We start from the raw sequence: 15,908 nt of genomic DNA, 5'->3' as shown, positions 1-15,908 counted from the left end.
ATCCAACTCCTGCAAAAGTGAACACCTCTGTGTGAGTATACTCACAGATTGTATAAAGTCTTACTTGCACTTCTTCCATACATTTCTTTGTTTTGTCTATGCATGTCCATTAACAAGTCATACAGAATGGGCTCAAAGTTAAAGGGTAAAGTAAAGATGCATGAAGTGCATAAACAACAGTAGTATTCATTTTAAAAACACTGATGGGACCTGTTGACCTCTCCACAGACAAACAACACCTGCGATTGCATGTTAAAATCACTTGACCAAAACATCTTGCACTCCCTTTATCTCCTCTGTCCCTCAAGCCCTGAAAAGATAAATAGTAGTAATTGCATTTCCTACACAATATGTATTTATGTAGTAAAGGCCTTCACCCAGCAGCTTCTCCCAACTCCAGTGAGCCTGTACAATGTGATCTTTATTACACAACATGTATAGTACATTTTACTTTATTGCACTTTTTTCCCTGAATACAGTGGAATGTTTTCCTTAGTAGCTTAGTACAATATACAGTGTACATGGTGGTAAAAATAAATCATCAACCATAAAAATCATGGCACAGTATTACCAAGGAAGCAAGTCCAATTTAGAACATGGTATTTCAATCAACAAAGACCAACTGAATTAATTTAGGGCACAAAGGAAAAAGTTGAAAGGACACAGCATGTGTGGAGTCATGTCAACTCATCCTCATTTTACAGGTGGTGGGGGTGTAGACAATAGCTGAACAGCTGAACATAACAGAATATAAAGGATATGTACAGTACACTGGGCGTGGTACCATCCATGCATGTTTATTAAATTGTTTCTCAGTGCGACAGCTGAGCGTACAGGCATTTTGTGTAAAATCCATGTATCCATTATGCAGCCACAGACAAAAAGAGCACCACTTTAGGTTTAGGCCCTAACATACTAAATTAAGATTAGAAACAGATTGTGGTTTGGGTAACAATTGTTATATTGCTTGACTTTAATGTGTACATACGTGACATTATTACCCTTGTGACGTATACTGTGTATGACGTAGTTCAGTTTGCTCTGTGAAGTCAAAAGACTTGCCGTTTACTTTTATTTTCAAATGGAACACTAACACAGGTGTCCTAGGTGAATGTCCTGTTTTAGTTTGACCCATCCACCACCTGTACTGCTCAACCTAAACTAACTTTTGCAGTCTTCATACCACGTTGCATGACTTCCTGCTTTGCTCCAGTCATAACTGCAGCAAAACTCAAAGCATTACTTGTTATCAAATGTGTTAGTAAATGCTAATCTGACAGAAATTGAACTATTGCCATCCTGTATTGCGAATTTCCAACAAGGAGGAGACCCTGTGGGAGACCAAGAACACGTTGTATATATATGTGGAAACATATCCCATCTGGACCTGTAGGGCCTCAGGATCCACGAGGAGCTGGAGGAAGTGCCTGAGAAGTAAGACATCTGGTCCACTTACCTTATCCTGATACCACATGACCTGAACCCAGAAGGGGTGAAAGATGGATAGATGAGTTATTAAGTGTCGTAGCTGTGTACTTCCTTGTACTTAACGGGTACTTTAGGTGACTATAAAAGCTTTGATACTTTTCGCCTTTGAGGCAAGGCCCGTGCTTAGAGTTTGATCAGTGGCAAACAAAGGAGCACAGAAATCAATGCAACAACACCTGCTTCCCTCCTTGACCAAATCAATGTTAGTCTGAGATGGTTTTGCTTTCCACAATTTATTTAAGCAATTCACCCCTACACCAGTGGTTTGTCCAGCTGTATGCTGTGCCCTTGTAGGTACTCTTCATTGCTTTACACCTCTCCAGCTGTATTTCCGCCCCACTGTTTTTTTGCCTTTGTTTAAAAAAAAAAATGATGCGCTTGCCCCAGTCGTACAATTGTAGTTGCAGTTCTTGAGGCATAGGAGAGCAATGCTCATTCATTTTCATTTTGTCTACCAGGTTTGACAATTTGAAATAGTGAACATTTTATCAAAAGTCAATTTGACTTATATGTAGACCAAAGCATGTGCTGTACTACATATTGGGAGCATTATTGTGTTTGTAGCACACTGTTTGCTGTTTGCTTCTCATTTATTATGCATCTGTCACTGAACTCTTGTGTATTTTGTTGTGGACAAAAAAATGCTGCAAACATCTGTGTAGTATGAATAAATAAAAACGTTGGGCACAGCTGCATTTTGATTTGTTTTCCTGGACAGCAGAGCATTTCAACGCTGACTTGGCACCACTGAGGTTTTGAATACACTATGCTCTCAAACACGCACACACACGCACGCACAGACACGCATGCACACACACACACACGCACACACACACGCACATTTTTCTTCATTGACATAATCACATTAGTCGTAATAAAAATGATTTTCAGGGCACATTCATACAGTAAGTGCCAACACATTTACTTGGATAAAAGGATATACAACAGCAGAACCTGTCTTCTTTCTGCTGAGAATAACGTGTTGCAGACAGTGAAAAGGCTGTTCACTACAATGTTCTCAGCTTATTTCAAAATGTAATAAAGTATGTAGCATTAAGGGGCAGAAGAAGTACTCACGTTTTTTACTTGTTACTCACATACTCATCTATCAATTAAAGAAACAAGTCAAAATCCTACTTAGGTAAATGTACAAGAGTATTATCAGCAAAACAAAGAAAAGTTGAGAAGTCCCATGTGACTGATATATGGTTGATTTTTTATGGATTCATCAACGTGTCATGGTTAAGGTAATGCTAGATCTTTCTACTTCATACAGTCCAGTGGTTCCTAACCAAGTGGCCAGGGCCCCTCTGAAGGTTCACAAGATTCATCTGAGGGGCTGTGAGAAGATTCATGCTAGCAGGAAGGAAAGAAAAAATCATGATGCATAAATGTGTATACATTTTCAAAAGCTTCTCAGATCTTTGCTTTGTAATATGAGATGATCTCACCTCTTTGGCCTTGGACACATGTTTAAATCAAACCATGTAAACATGTTATGTGTTTTAATGTTTTCTTTTTTTGTATGATTTCTTTAGTGGAACTGCTAACATCTTATAGATACCTGAAACAGGTCCCAAGCCCAAAAATGCTCAACGTTCCATTAACCGCTTTCACACCCAAATTTTAGACTGAAGTGTTGTCACCTGAATTTATTAAAACACTTTATTATAATACTGTTATGTTGCGGTTGTTATTTAATCCTGCCAAAGGACAAGAAAATAATTAAGACCTTTTTTAACATAGTTTAATGCTTTTAAGGCCTTATTTTTGGAATATTAAATGTAGGGCTTTTTCAATACTTTTAGGACCCTGAGGAAACCCACAATTAAAATAAAAATAAAATAAGTTTTCTATACACTTTGGTCTCTTAGGGGTTGCTGCAGCTTAAGTGTTTAGCTAAAGTGCCATTGACATCAAATTCCAAGAGCAAGCGTACAATTGATTGGTGCACTAAAACCTTTAATAACAAATGAGTCATCTAAGAGCGGGGAGAATAAGGCATTATAGTTAAAGGGTTTGTTATCAGAGGTTTACAGATTTAAATTTATGGAACACCTGAGAAAACAGGAGTTTAAAAAAAAGAAAAAACATAGCCTCCCTCATGTACTGCCTAGGTGCCCTTGATCAAGACAGGAAATGAAGCTGCTAAGTGGCTGACTCTGGTTGTGCTGGGCAATCGCAAGACATGTTGCTGCCTTGAATACGTATAGCACTGTGAATATAAAGCAGAAAATTGCACGAAAAAGCATGTGCCATCACATGACATGTATAAAGGTCAAAAAAGGAGGTGAACAAATAAAACAATTTATTCATGACTATGTCATGCGTGTGTTCTGAAATGATTTTCAAATGATCCTTGATGTGGAATATAATTCAGCATACTTTATATTGTAAACTGTGTTTTAAACACAAACTGGTTATTTTCCCGAGTGAGACTATTTAAAGGTGCAATGAGAGACGTTAATCTATTAAAGATCTTGTATAATTCCGCAAATATCTCCTCACAGTCACTTAGCTCTCTATATTCTGTGTGGGCTGAAAAAAATCAGGTGTTCCTACACTGCCCTGGCTGTGTAAATGGAAAACAGAAAACAAAAAAAGAATGGAGGGCGTAAGGACCATAACACTACTCCAGCCAATCAGCAACAGGCGGCGCCAGATGCTCATTGAAGCTAGGATGGACGTTGGGGGGCAGCATGTAAATGTGCCCTGACCAGGTCAGGAGTTATAAAGATAAGATTGCTGAGAAACAGCAAAAGAGCAAAAGGTCTGAAGAATACAAAAATTAAAAGTAGTTGTATGACTAGGAAAGGAGGAATAGCCTTGTTAACATCAGTGAGGCGTTTCAATGCTGCAAAAAACGCCATGATTTCAAAGGAATAAAAACTGATGAGGAGGTTTCTCTCTTTTTCATAGACAAGTGAGTAATTAGCTTTGCTGTTTCGCTCTTATACTGTTTGCTGTTGTCATTTGGTCATTTTAACCTTGTCCGTTTTGTGATGGCTGCTCCCAACTGGTTGGCTTTACAGCAGTAGCAACAGTTTGCTAAGCCCCAATTCTTTGTTAAATTCGTAGAGAAACTAGCAGAAGTTTCAGTGGTCGCCATGGCAATGCACAACACATACGTGTTCGGGGGGGGGGGGGGGGGGGGGGGGGGGGGTGCAGTTGAGTTCTAACATCGACAATCTTTACGCAGCGCTTACTGCACCTTCACTTTGAAACCAGGCTTGCTGTCAATGTGTCATATTTAATATGGTCAGACGCATCAGTGATATAAGTGCTGAAATATGAATATCTCCCTCTAAACAATTGATCTTCACATCTATAAAGTGGATTAAATTACCTTGTTAACCTTGTTATCCTTGCCATCTGTAAACCTAAAGAAAAAAAGAAGCTCAGCAACTCACTGAAACGCGTTGGCAGTTAACATACATTTACATATTGATGTCTGGGAGCTGTCTTAGGGGTTAAATGCTTCTATGCTTGACAATTCACGCTGAGGACGTGTTCCTCACAATAATTTACCCAGTTAGTCCAGGCATGCAACCCAGCAACCTAATAAGTACAGCAGATTCTATATTTGTTTGTGGCTACTGCCTGCTTCTGTTCATATTGAAAACCTTAACAATCTATTTGGAAAATAGGTCTTCTTCTTATGTCGTTTTAGAACATTACTGCACTATTCAACTATTCAGGCACAGTTAGGGATTAGTAGAAGACAATATTTAACATGTGTCAGTCTTTTAATCAGACACTGGCAATGCACATAATCCACTCATCGGTCCAGAGTGCATTTCAGTCCACTGCATTCATTTAAAGATCTAAAGTGAGTTGAGCTTTGTTCTCCTGATGAAACAAAACAAGCTGGCCAAATTCAATATTTCAAAATTTGTTTGTGCATCTATTTGTGTGTGTGAATATAAACGGCTGGTGGAAAGAGAGAGGGTCAAAAAGAATGCTTTTGTTTGTTTGTAGCTAGTGCTTCATTGATTGCCTCACAGGTTTCAAGGTAGCTGAGGATATTCCTTTTTCCTGTATTCTCCCACAGTGCTATTTTCCCAAGTCTCGGAGTGCACTTCAGTAACCTCATCCATAAATTTGAAACAAACCTGCCTTGCAAGCAAATTTTAAGCTTGAGAGGCAACACTGCAAACTCCATTCAAATGCAGACTGAATGTTGTTTTTATGCTGTTGTTGCTTTTAGCAGTAATGAATATGATGAACAGTGACATAAAAATATATAAAATAAAGAGTCTCAGCTAGTAACCAAACTGAAACGTCGAAAATTAAAAATTAAATTTACTTGTTTCTTAAGCATATGCAAATGTTTACATCATGTTCACACTCAAAATAATAATAACCATCTTCAATGATATACCTTATAGACAAAAGAGATGGCCATGTCACAACTATGTATTAAAAAATGGCTTTGCTGACAAACTCAAATGGTAAAGTGCTGCCTCTGGATTTAATCTATTAGAGCGGGAGGTTGTTGTGTCAGATTGAGATATTGCTTTCTCAAAACAGAGTGATGTGAATATCCAGATAGGGAAAGCAGAGCTGGGGTCACTGAATAGATTATGTAATGTATGCTGCTGTTGTTGAGTTCAGTTTTGAGTCATTTTGACTGTTTACAGCTCCACTTCCAAACTGCCAGCTATAGATAATTACACTTTTCTTGAACTCTAACTATCTACCGATGCATACTGATGAGACAGCATTTACTCTCTCTCTCTCTCTCTCTCTCTCTCTCTCTCTCTCTCTCTATATATATATATATATATATATATATATACTACCGGTCAAAAGTTTGGGGTCACTTACAAATGTCCATTCCACTCCATTATAGACAGGATACCAGCTGATCTGGGTGGGTGGCTGATCTTTAATGCAATATCTACATTTCTCATTATCAGCAACCATTCATCCAATGTTCCAAAGGCACATTTTGTTTACTAATCTGATATAATTTTAAAAAACTAACTGAGAAAACATTAAACAACCATTTTGCAATTATGTAAGCACATAATGTAATCTGGAAACTGCTGCCCTGGTTAAAAAAAACAAGGCAACTGATCTCAGCTGGGATTCTGTCTATAATGGAGTCCAATGGGAATTTGTGAGTGACCCCAAACTTTTGACCGGTGTATATATATATAAAAATATATATATATATATGTACATATATGTATATATATATATATACATAGAGTACATTCATAAATACATAGTATATGTATGTAATATATATTTTCTATAGTTAATATATAGATGTACAGTATATACCAACAGTCTTGAAGGAGTTCCCAGAGATGCTCAGCACTTGTTGGCCCTTTTGCCTTCACTCTGCAGTCCAGCTCACCCCAAACCATCTCGACTTGGTTCAGGTCCGGTGACTGTGGAGGTTTAGCACTCCATTACTCTCCTTCTTGGTCAAATAGCCCTTACACAGCCTGGAGGTGTGTTTGGGGTCATTGCCCTGTTGATAAATAAATGATGGTCCAACTAAATGCAACCGGATGGGATGTCGCATGTCGCTGCAGGATGCTTTGGTAGCCATGCTGGTTCAGTATGCCTTCAATTTGGAATAAATCCCCAACAGTGTCACCAACAAAGCACCCCCACACCATCACAACTCCTTAACGCTTCACGTGGAACCAGGCATGTAGAATCCATCCGGTCACGTTTTCTGCATGGCACAAAGACAAGGCGGTTGGAACCAAAAATCTCAAATTTGAACTCATCAGACCAAAGCACAGATTTCCACTGGTTTAATGTCCATTGCTTGGGTTTCTTGACCCAAACACATTTCTTCTGCTTGTAGTCCTCATGTGAGCCAGTTTTGTTGTAGCGCTTGATGGTTTTTGTGACTGCACTTAGGGACACATTCAAAGTTTTCGCACTTTTCCGGACCAACTGACCTTCATTTTTTTAAAGTAATGAAAGTAATTCCACTAATTAATTTCAGGTGACTACCTCACGAAGCTCAATGAAAGAACACCAAGGGTTTGCAGTGCTATCAAAAAAGCAAAGGGTGGCTACTTTGAGGAATCTAAAACATAAGACCTATTTAAGAGTTATCTTACTATTTTTTGTGATGTACATAATTCCTGTTGTGTTCATTCAAAGTTTTGATGCCTTCAGTGAGAATCTAAAATGTAAATAGTCATGAAAATAAAAGAAACACATTGAATGAGAAGGTGTAACCAAACTTTTTGGCCTGTACTGTATTTATATCCATTATACACCTCATTCACGACTTCTGAGCTCTCACACATAAAGCAGTATTTTCTAAGAAAAATGGACTGGACTGGACTGCAGCATCATAACACAGCAAGAGCACATTTGTATAGTGATGCATAATTCCAGGAAGTGCAGTGTTTGAATCTCATACACCTGTTTCAATCAATGTGTTGAAAACAGTATAACTGTGCACACAGTTATATTATATCTGAGACAGGGTAAAACTAAAATAGAAGAATAGGGAGTTAGGTAAAAAAGCATGTTTGTCGTGTCTAATCATATTCACATACAAAAAATGCATAGTTGTGTTTTGATGTAATGGTAAATTTCAAAATTACCGTTATAATAAACAGAAAATTTGGCTTTTTTATTGATTTGATTTATTTTCATGTCATGTGCACAAAACAGACCTCCATGGAAAATACTGTTGCTTACATTAGATGATCTATCTCAGATCTTTATATGTTTAAAACAAGTATTAGCCCACAATTAACTCTCTTGCACATTTAGAAAATTACACTAACATGTATTTTTATTGTATGTTCTCTGACAATACATTAAGCCACTATAAATCTATGATATGTCAAGCATGCATGTCATGCAAGATACAAAAAATACTGTGATACAAATATATGGTCACACAACCCAGCACTAGTTTAACCTCTGTGAGTAAAGTCGACCTGTATCTGCTAATAGATAATAAAGCTGTAATAAAAATATTAGAAAGAAAAAATAGAGGGGGTTCTTCTAAGGGGGTAGAGAGGAAAGCAGGGGTTTCTTCTTCCTCTTCTTTTGAATTTCTGTCAGATTGATGTGTACGTTATAGGTACAAAGATGCAATAATCCATGTTTAAAGGGTGTGTCACTTTTTTCTCCTACAAATGTTGATACTGTTTTATCATAATGTACACAACAAAAAAGTGTGATTGTTCATATTATAAACTTTTCACATGATAATATAATAACTCCATAAAATGCACCCTTCCAACAAAAATTACAGAGAACGAGAGAAAGCCAACCCTTTAACCCAGAACATAGGTAACTCTTTGAAAAATAACACAGAAACCCAAACAACCCAGGAATTTAGTCAAAATGTTATCCCTATAACCCAGAAAATTGTTTCTTGCTAAAAGAAATAACCGATATAACACCGAAATTGGGTTGAAGAAATAACTCAGGAGTTTTTATTGTGTAATAAGACACAGTTAGACACAGTTTCATAATCAGGATAAAGGACTATTTGAGTATTACATGCACATGGGCTGTTATTGGGCACTGCTGGTGATTATGTTGAGATTATGTTAAAAATGTCAAATTACCAACTGTATTTTTCTATTTTACGTTGCCTGTTTTTTCACTCTACATATGGAACCATTGTGCTGCTGTCTTGGCCAGGACGCCCTTGTTAAAGAGATTCTGAATCTCGGTGGGATTATTCCTGTTATTATACCCTTTACAATAAAGGTTAATAATAATAATAATAATAATAATAACAACAATTGTTTTTGTTTTTTGTTAGTTCCCCTCCAAGAAGAAAGGCAGACAAAGTTTCCTTATGCATTGTACACTTATCATGCTTATAAAATGACAATGAAGGTTCTAATTATAGGTTTGCAGTCAGAATTAAAAGAACATTGTTATTATTGATTTATGGTTGGCTGAAATACATTTGTTCACTTTTTTCAAGAGCGCATCACCCACTCTAAATGACTAAATGAATCAGGTCTGATTTCTCAAAATTAATATCAAACCCATGACAGCACCTGCTTGGAAACCTGTAAGACATAGAGGATAACATTGTGTAACCAAATCTGCTATGAATTCTACATTATCTATTATTTAGATCTACTGACCTAGAGGCTCTGCATGAACAAAGTTGTTGGTCAAGAAAACTTTGCCACAGTTTATAAGTTATAACCCACCAAGTGCAGAGAGTGTTCAGTTCCCTTGACTACTGATGTCATTTTGTCCAGTAAGCTAACACGTCTAAATCATTGTATTTTGAAGACGTACCTCCATCGCTAGGCTTGATGATGGCTTGAAATAGCCTTCTGCAGGTGAGGAATGGCATATCTGGTCTACTGTAAGATTAAGAATAGAAGACACACAGCCTTATTATCTGTGTGTCAGGAGCTCAGCCCTCTTACAGATGCAAGAGTGTCAATGTGTGATTTGTAGTTGTCTAAGGATTCGCCCTTGAATCACAGGTGTCAGCCAGCTGTTTGTTGATCTGTCTGAGCCGCCAGTATGCCAAGGACACTGTCCAACTGACGGCCTAATTCAATTTAAATACAGTCCCTCCTCAGCTTCTCTGCTGTTGCCAAAGACAGCCGTTCATCGGGCCGACTTGGCCTCCTGCCACTCCCCTCCGAGCTTTTGAAAACACAGTAAACTACATTTCACTCATGAATGAAACCATTATAGGATGATTCAGGTTATTTTTAGTCCTATTTGCAAATTTTCTCTGTTCAGTTGATTGTTGCCTAAAGGTTAGGGCTTGTTTTTAAGATTCATAAACCTCAAGTTTGTATGTCTAACTTCCATTGCATAACTGATCAACAAATAGACTGCTAATAAATCTGCTCATGTTATATAACAAGAAGCGCAATAGGAACTGCTAGGTGTCAAAATAAAACTCATTAACAATTGTGCTTGCGGATGTGTTAAGTTTCTTTAGGGGTTCAGTTGTTCTTGCATTTCTCCAACAAATTTGACACAATTACTGTTATAATATATATTAAAAACCCAACTCATTTCTTAGGTGGGTGACAACTGTCACTAGCAGGTTTTAAACCCACAAAAATATGAAAGGCTCCTGGCCTCCATGTTCCTGGCTTTGTTGAGTTGGGTAGTTAGCCGGCCAGGGTAACATTTGCAGCTTACATGGAGCAGACAAAGACCCTCATTCATTACACTTTTACTCTTATAGTTTTTAGGGTAAAAAAGGAAAACACAGCTTTCACAGAGATATTTAACACTGAATAGGTACACCATGTGGGATGTATAATAAATTTCTGTCTTAATGGATAACATAATCAATAGGAATATCAAAAATATGTTTCACTTTTTATGTCTTATTTCCTTGCCCTGTAGTCTGATTATTCAATTATTACTACAACTGATGCTGGATTTGTTGCTTTTTAGCAATGCAGGTAATTATTATCTTGTCTTGTCTTCTAAGTCATTCATCTGGACTGGAGCATGTGACAAAAGCCAGACATAAACGTTTCCCGGTGAAGTGTAAAATGTAGTTATGTTAAAACAAATGAAATAAAACACATCATTGGTTACACTGATTTCAAACGGAATTTAAATGTTTACAAAGCAAGATAGAATTGCTATAATCATAAATAATGTGCCATGAAAACCTGTCATTTTAATGTTTTAATGACATAATCTGTTTGGGGAATTTGTAACAACACACAAAGTATCGTGTGTGCACCCAAAGCTAATGCTGCCAAGGACAATATCATAACAACACACCCATTTGACATAATTTCCTACATAACGGTGAAGTAAAAATGACAACAACCATCCAGCTGTCTGCAGATGCGTTACACCCATCTGGACACCGTGAAGAAAACTTGACTATTCCTTGCCCAGAGCAGATGTAAAACACTACAAATGTAACTTTTAACCATCTGCTTTCCTTCTCTGCGACTAATTAACCCTTTTCACAATATAGAGATCAGAGCAGCTGTTTCGTTTAATATTTTAGTTTAAAGATAAGGTGTACTCTTCTTTTCACAACTGCTCTCTAATTCTGGCTCCAGGAAGGCCCCTCCTTTGTTATCAGGAAACAGGGCCAGTGCACCTTTACAATCTATCTGTCTTTGGGACTGTCTGAAGGGGGGGTCACCTGGCAACACACTCACCTCCAAGTAATGGTACAGCCCAAGGACATAGACGCAGGAAAGCTATAACACAGGCTGTTATTGGGCAGGCCACCTGCCCATGTATCAGTTTAATGTTCTTTATAACTATCACATTCAAGCTAGTGACATTCATCCACACCAGGGAGAGTTTATAGTAGAGATGTCTGGTTCAGAGACACAGATGAGTCAGACATTTTGAAAACAGTGACAAAAAAAAGATTAATGGGATGTTGGTTGGTAAAGACAAAAAACACACAAAAAATTGACTAAAGGAAGACTTTGTGAAAAGATAATTGTGCAAAAGCAGATGTCACATCTGTCTTTAAATAAACAATTCTGAGAACATTCTTTAAATTAATGGTTGTAGCTAAAATGGTAGGTAACATCAACCTGCTTCTAGCACACTGATAACCCTTGTTGAATGAAGCATACTCTATTTCAGTCGTACTGACTAATGAATACTTGTATTTGAAAAATAGACTTTTAGTGGTTTGGAATAGATAATAACTCAACTTATCATCCACCAAAGAAATGAATTTGTGTAACAATTCCCAAAGTGAGTATATTTTGCCAGACAAAGAAAAATCACATCCTCTGGATGTAACTCCCCACTTCAAAGTCTGTGAGAACATCAGATATCAATGGACCCCTAGTGAGGCCAGTGGGGCCGGCCCAGCCGGCCTAGCTTCAGCACCGGCAGCATATCAGGGCCCCATCCATCTGTTGCCCTTGTCCTATGTGTGTGTGTGTGTGTGTGTGAAATGGCCCACTCAGCTCCAATCTTTATCATCTGCTAAACTTCACTGCCTCACTGTTCCTTTCTTATTAAGCCTGAAAAGACGCACCAGATGGCTTGTGGGGGAAAAAAAATATCCTCCTCCAAAAGGGAAAGAGGCACCACCCACAGCCATGGTGAAGCTCTGAAACATTTAAGACATGCATGACATACTTTAAACACACACACAAACACACTCTCACACACACATACCTCATTGGTTCATGATTGAGTTGTCCGTAAAACAGCATTATGTCCCAGGAAAGGATTGACGGCAGCAGATAAATCAGATGAACAAGATGGATTCTTGATATATGGAACCAACACATAAGACCTTAACCATGTGGCAGCATGCCATGTCAGAACAGGCACTGTGTGTTTAATCTTGTTCTGTTTGCAAACTGAATAGTCAAGTCAAGTTTATTTATGGTCCTTTTCACAAGTATGTTTTATATGATTCATATATCAAACACACTCAAGCTCATGTTCAAAGTGATGGCTCACTGAAATCTCCATCTGACCTGCTTTTGAGAGCATGACAACTAAATGAGGCTGACATTAAATTCACACATCTTTTTTTGTTAGGTGGAAAAAGTGTTAAAAGGATAGTTGGACATTTTTGAGAAACATGCTCATTCACTTTCTGGTATAATGAATTAAATGTGATCATTTCTAGGACTCTCATATCTGTCTATACGGTAAAAGCTACTAAACAGCTAGCCTGGCTTGACCTAAAGCAAAACCAAACAAAGAAATCAATTCAACAGCACCTCTAAAAGCTCACAAGCTGTTTGGATGGGCGGTTGCAATCTTTTGTTTTTTTTCACATTTACGTTGTTTCATATGACCAGAAAACTGGGTTTACTGAAGAAATAAGAACACAGTGCCACTTTGATGTGCCAAAGCCAAATGTAAAAAGAGTGAAATGCACTGAATCCTTTGCCATAAAAATCTGAACTCTGAAATCTGAACTCTAATCACTCTTTAGGTACTTATTCATAACAACAATAAGCGAATGCAATTCCATTTTTTTTTACTGATTTCAAAGCTTCAAAGCACACAAGCAGTTGACAAAAACATTCACAATTGTCTACTATTAATGCAACACTCTGATCAGATGTGATTCTATACGCTCCCTGGATCCTCAAACAAGCCCCTTTTTCCTAGTTCTATCCACGTAATGAAGACACCATGGAAGACTCATCCTTTCCAGTAAATTGTTCTATTGAAACGCCCTTGTCACACTCAAATGATTTTTGATTCAGCATCTCAAGTCATGAGAGTCCGAGCCGACTGCTGTACTGAAGCTCAAAATACCATATAACACGTTGCAGAGAAATGTAGCATGCAGTTGCAAGATCATCTGACGGCTTTTCTTCAGGTTATCAAGGCTTACAGACAAGCCCAGAGCATCCCATTAGTGGCTTCACTCTTAACAGCAATTTAGTGACTTCAATTCTGTCTTGGCTGCTGTCTATTTTTTTTGTTCAACTGAAAGGGCAAAATGAAAAATTGCCTGCGAGGTTTATCGCACGTAATTAACAGCACAAGTTTGTGTAGAGATGTCTGTGTGTGAGTTTGTCATTTCAGTGCATAAGATACACAGGGGAATTATGCATTTCTTTCTCTGTCTGTCGTTCTCCCCGAGGTCCTTTTGTTTCATCGCTTTGTAACGTCCACCGCAGGGCCACCTTGGTGTTTCAGGCCTCCTCTCGTCTCTCCAGCCTAGCCAAGCTCCTCTGAGAGCCAGGTCTGGTCTTTGGGGTCAGAGAAGGTGAGCTGGCCAAGGTGAGGGCTTTTGATCCCCACACCAGACGCTGTCTCACCTCAACAGTAGACAGGCTCTGTATTCAGTGACGCCTGAAATTAAATGGCAGGCCCACACTTTTAGGGAGGATGGAAATGTTGTGGTGTAATTTGCATTAGCCTTTGAAAATCACTGAAACCAGCATGTGAAGATATATACGCTGAGAACTTTCTTCCATCCACAACAAAATTTCTTTTGTATGTGCCTGCAGAATTTGGTTTATTCCACCCGATTTCCCCAATATGTTTCTGCATGTGTGCTATTGTGCAGCCAGTCATGCGTGAGGTAATGCTTTATCTGTGATACAATTGTAGCTCTTCCAGAATTAATTTATTGCTGCCAAACCAACATATCTTCTGTCCTTTACAGTGCATGTTTCCAAGCTGTTGTGTTTAAACCTCGAAAATTGAAGTAAAAATAGTTAGGGAGTGAGGAGTCGCAGCGTCCGCCTAACCTGGCCCACCTGCTTCTCGTCATAGTTGTCAGATTTATCTATCATATAATCAATGATATAATAAAACTAGAGTGAGGCAGGGCGATACAGCCCGATCCGGTTGGGGAGAGTTCTAGCCGGGCCAGGCTCCTCTCTTTACCCTGTCTCTCTTAGTTATGCTGTAATAGTTTTTAGACAGCTTGGGGACTTCCTTCGCACACACTGAGCTCCTCTCTCCTCTATCTTTCTATCTTCCCATTTTGTGTGCATTCATGTCGCAAATGTGCTTGTTACTAACCTAGCTCTGCGGATTCATTCCCCAGAGTCCTTATGTTCTTTTCCCCCCAGCATGTTTCCTCGGATCAGGGAGGCTCCAAAATCACGGTTGCAGCTGTTGCCATGGTCCCGCTACACGTTCCGTTCTGCGATGCCATGTTCATCCTGCCACGATCTGCGGTGCCCAGCTCCGTCCTGCTGTGCCTTGTAATGCCGCACAGTGCCCTGCTATGCTACAAACTACTACAAAGAACTACTAGAAACTACTATTTTTTTGGGGACTGTTATTGCCACTCTTCATTCTAACCCCAACCGGTCGTTAGACACCGCCTACCAAGAGCCTGTGTCTGACTGAGGTTTCTTCCAAAAGGGGAGTTTTTCCTTGCCACTTGCTTGCTCTGGAGGAAACTACTAGAACTGTTGGGTCCTTGTAAATTCTGGAGTATGGTCTAGACCTGCACTATCTGTAAATTGTCTTGAGATAACTCTAATAAAATTGAATTGAACTGAATTGAATTGAGTTTAAACGTCTTTATCAGAGACTAATAATTTGTACAGTGAGGTTCTATTTCGTATAGGCTTCGCCCTCTAAGGGCTACGCTATTGGGTTTATCCCTTCGCGCATGCGCAGTCGTGAAGATTTTCTTTCCCGCCCTAGCGTCCAGCTCGGGCCTCAACTACGTCCGTATTTACTGCATAAATACAGAGCGGACCCGTTGTTTGACTCCCACTTTTTCTTCAACTTTGCAGTATGAAGTCAAGCTCAAGACCTTCCGCCGGCGCCCGCATCTGCCCCTCCTGCCGGAACGGCTACATCCTTCCGCCGGACCTCCATCCCCATTGCGAGGCCTGCCTGGGTGCCGTGTACGCCGGCCAGGCTCTCACCCGCCATGCCTCCTGTCAGTTCTGTGCCCCCTGTCATCTAAAGAGCTAACTCGACGGGCGGAAGCTTTTCTGGTTTGCCAGGCTAGCGGGGACGGAGACGGCAGCTGGGCAGACAGACAGGAA

Source organism: Etheostoma cragini, chromosome 3 (genome assembly GCF_013103735.1).
Source record: "Etheostoma cragini isolate CJK2018 chromosome 3, CSU_Ecrag_1.0, whole genome shotgun sequence".
Taxonomy (NCBI): Eukaryota; Metazoa; Chordata; class Actinopteri; order Perciformes; family Percidae; genus Etheostoma; species Etheostoma cragini.
This window is presented reverse-complemented; position numbering follows the sequence as displayed.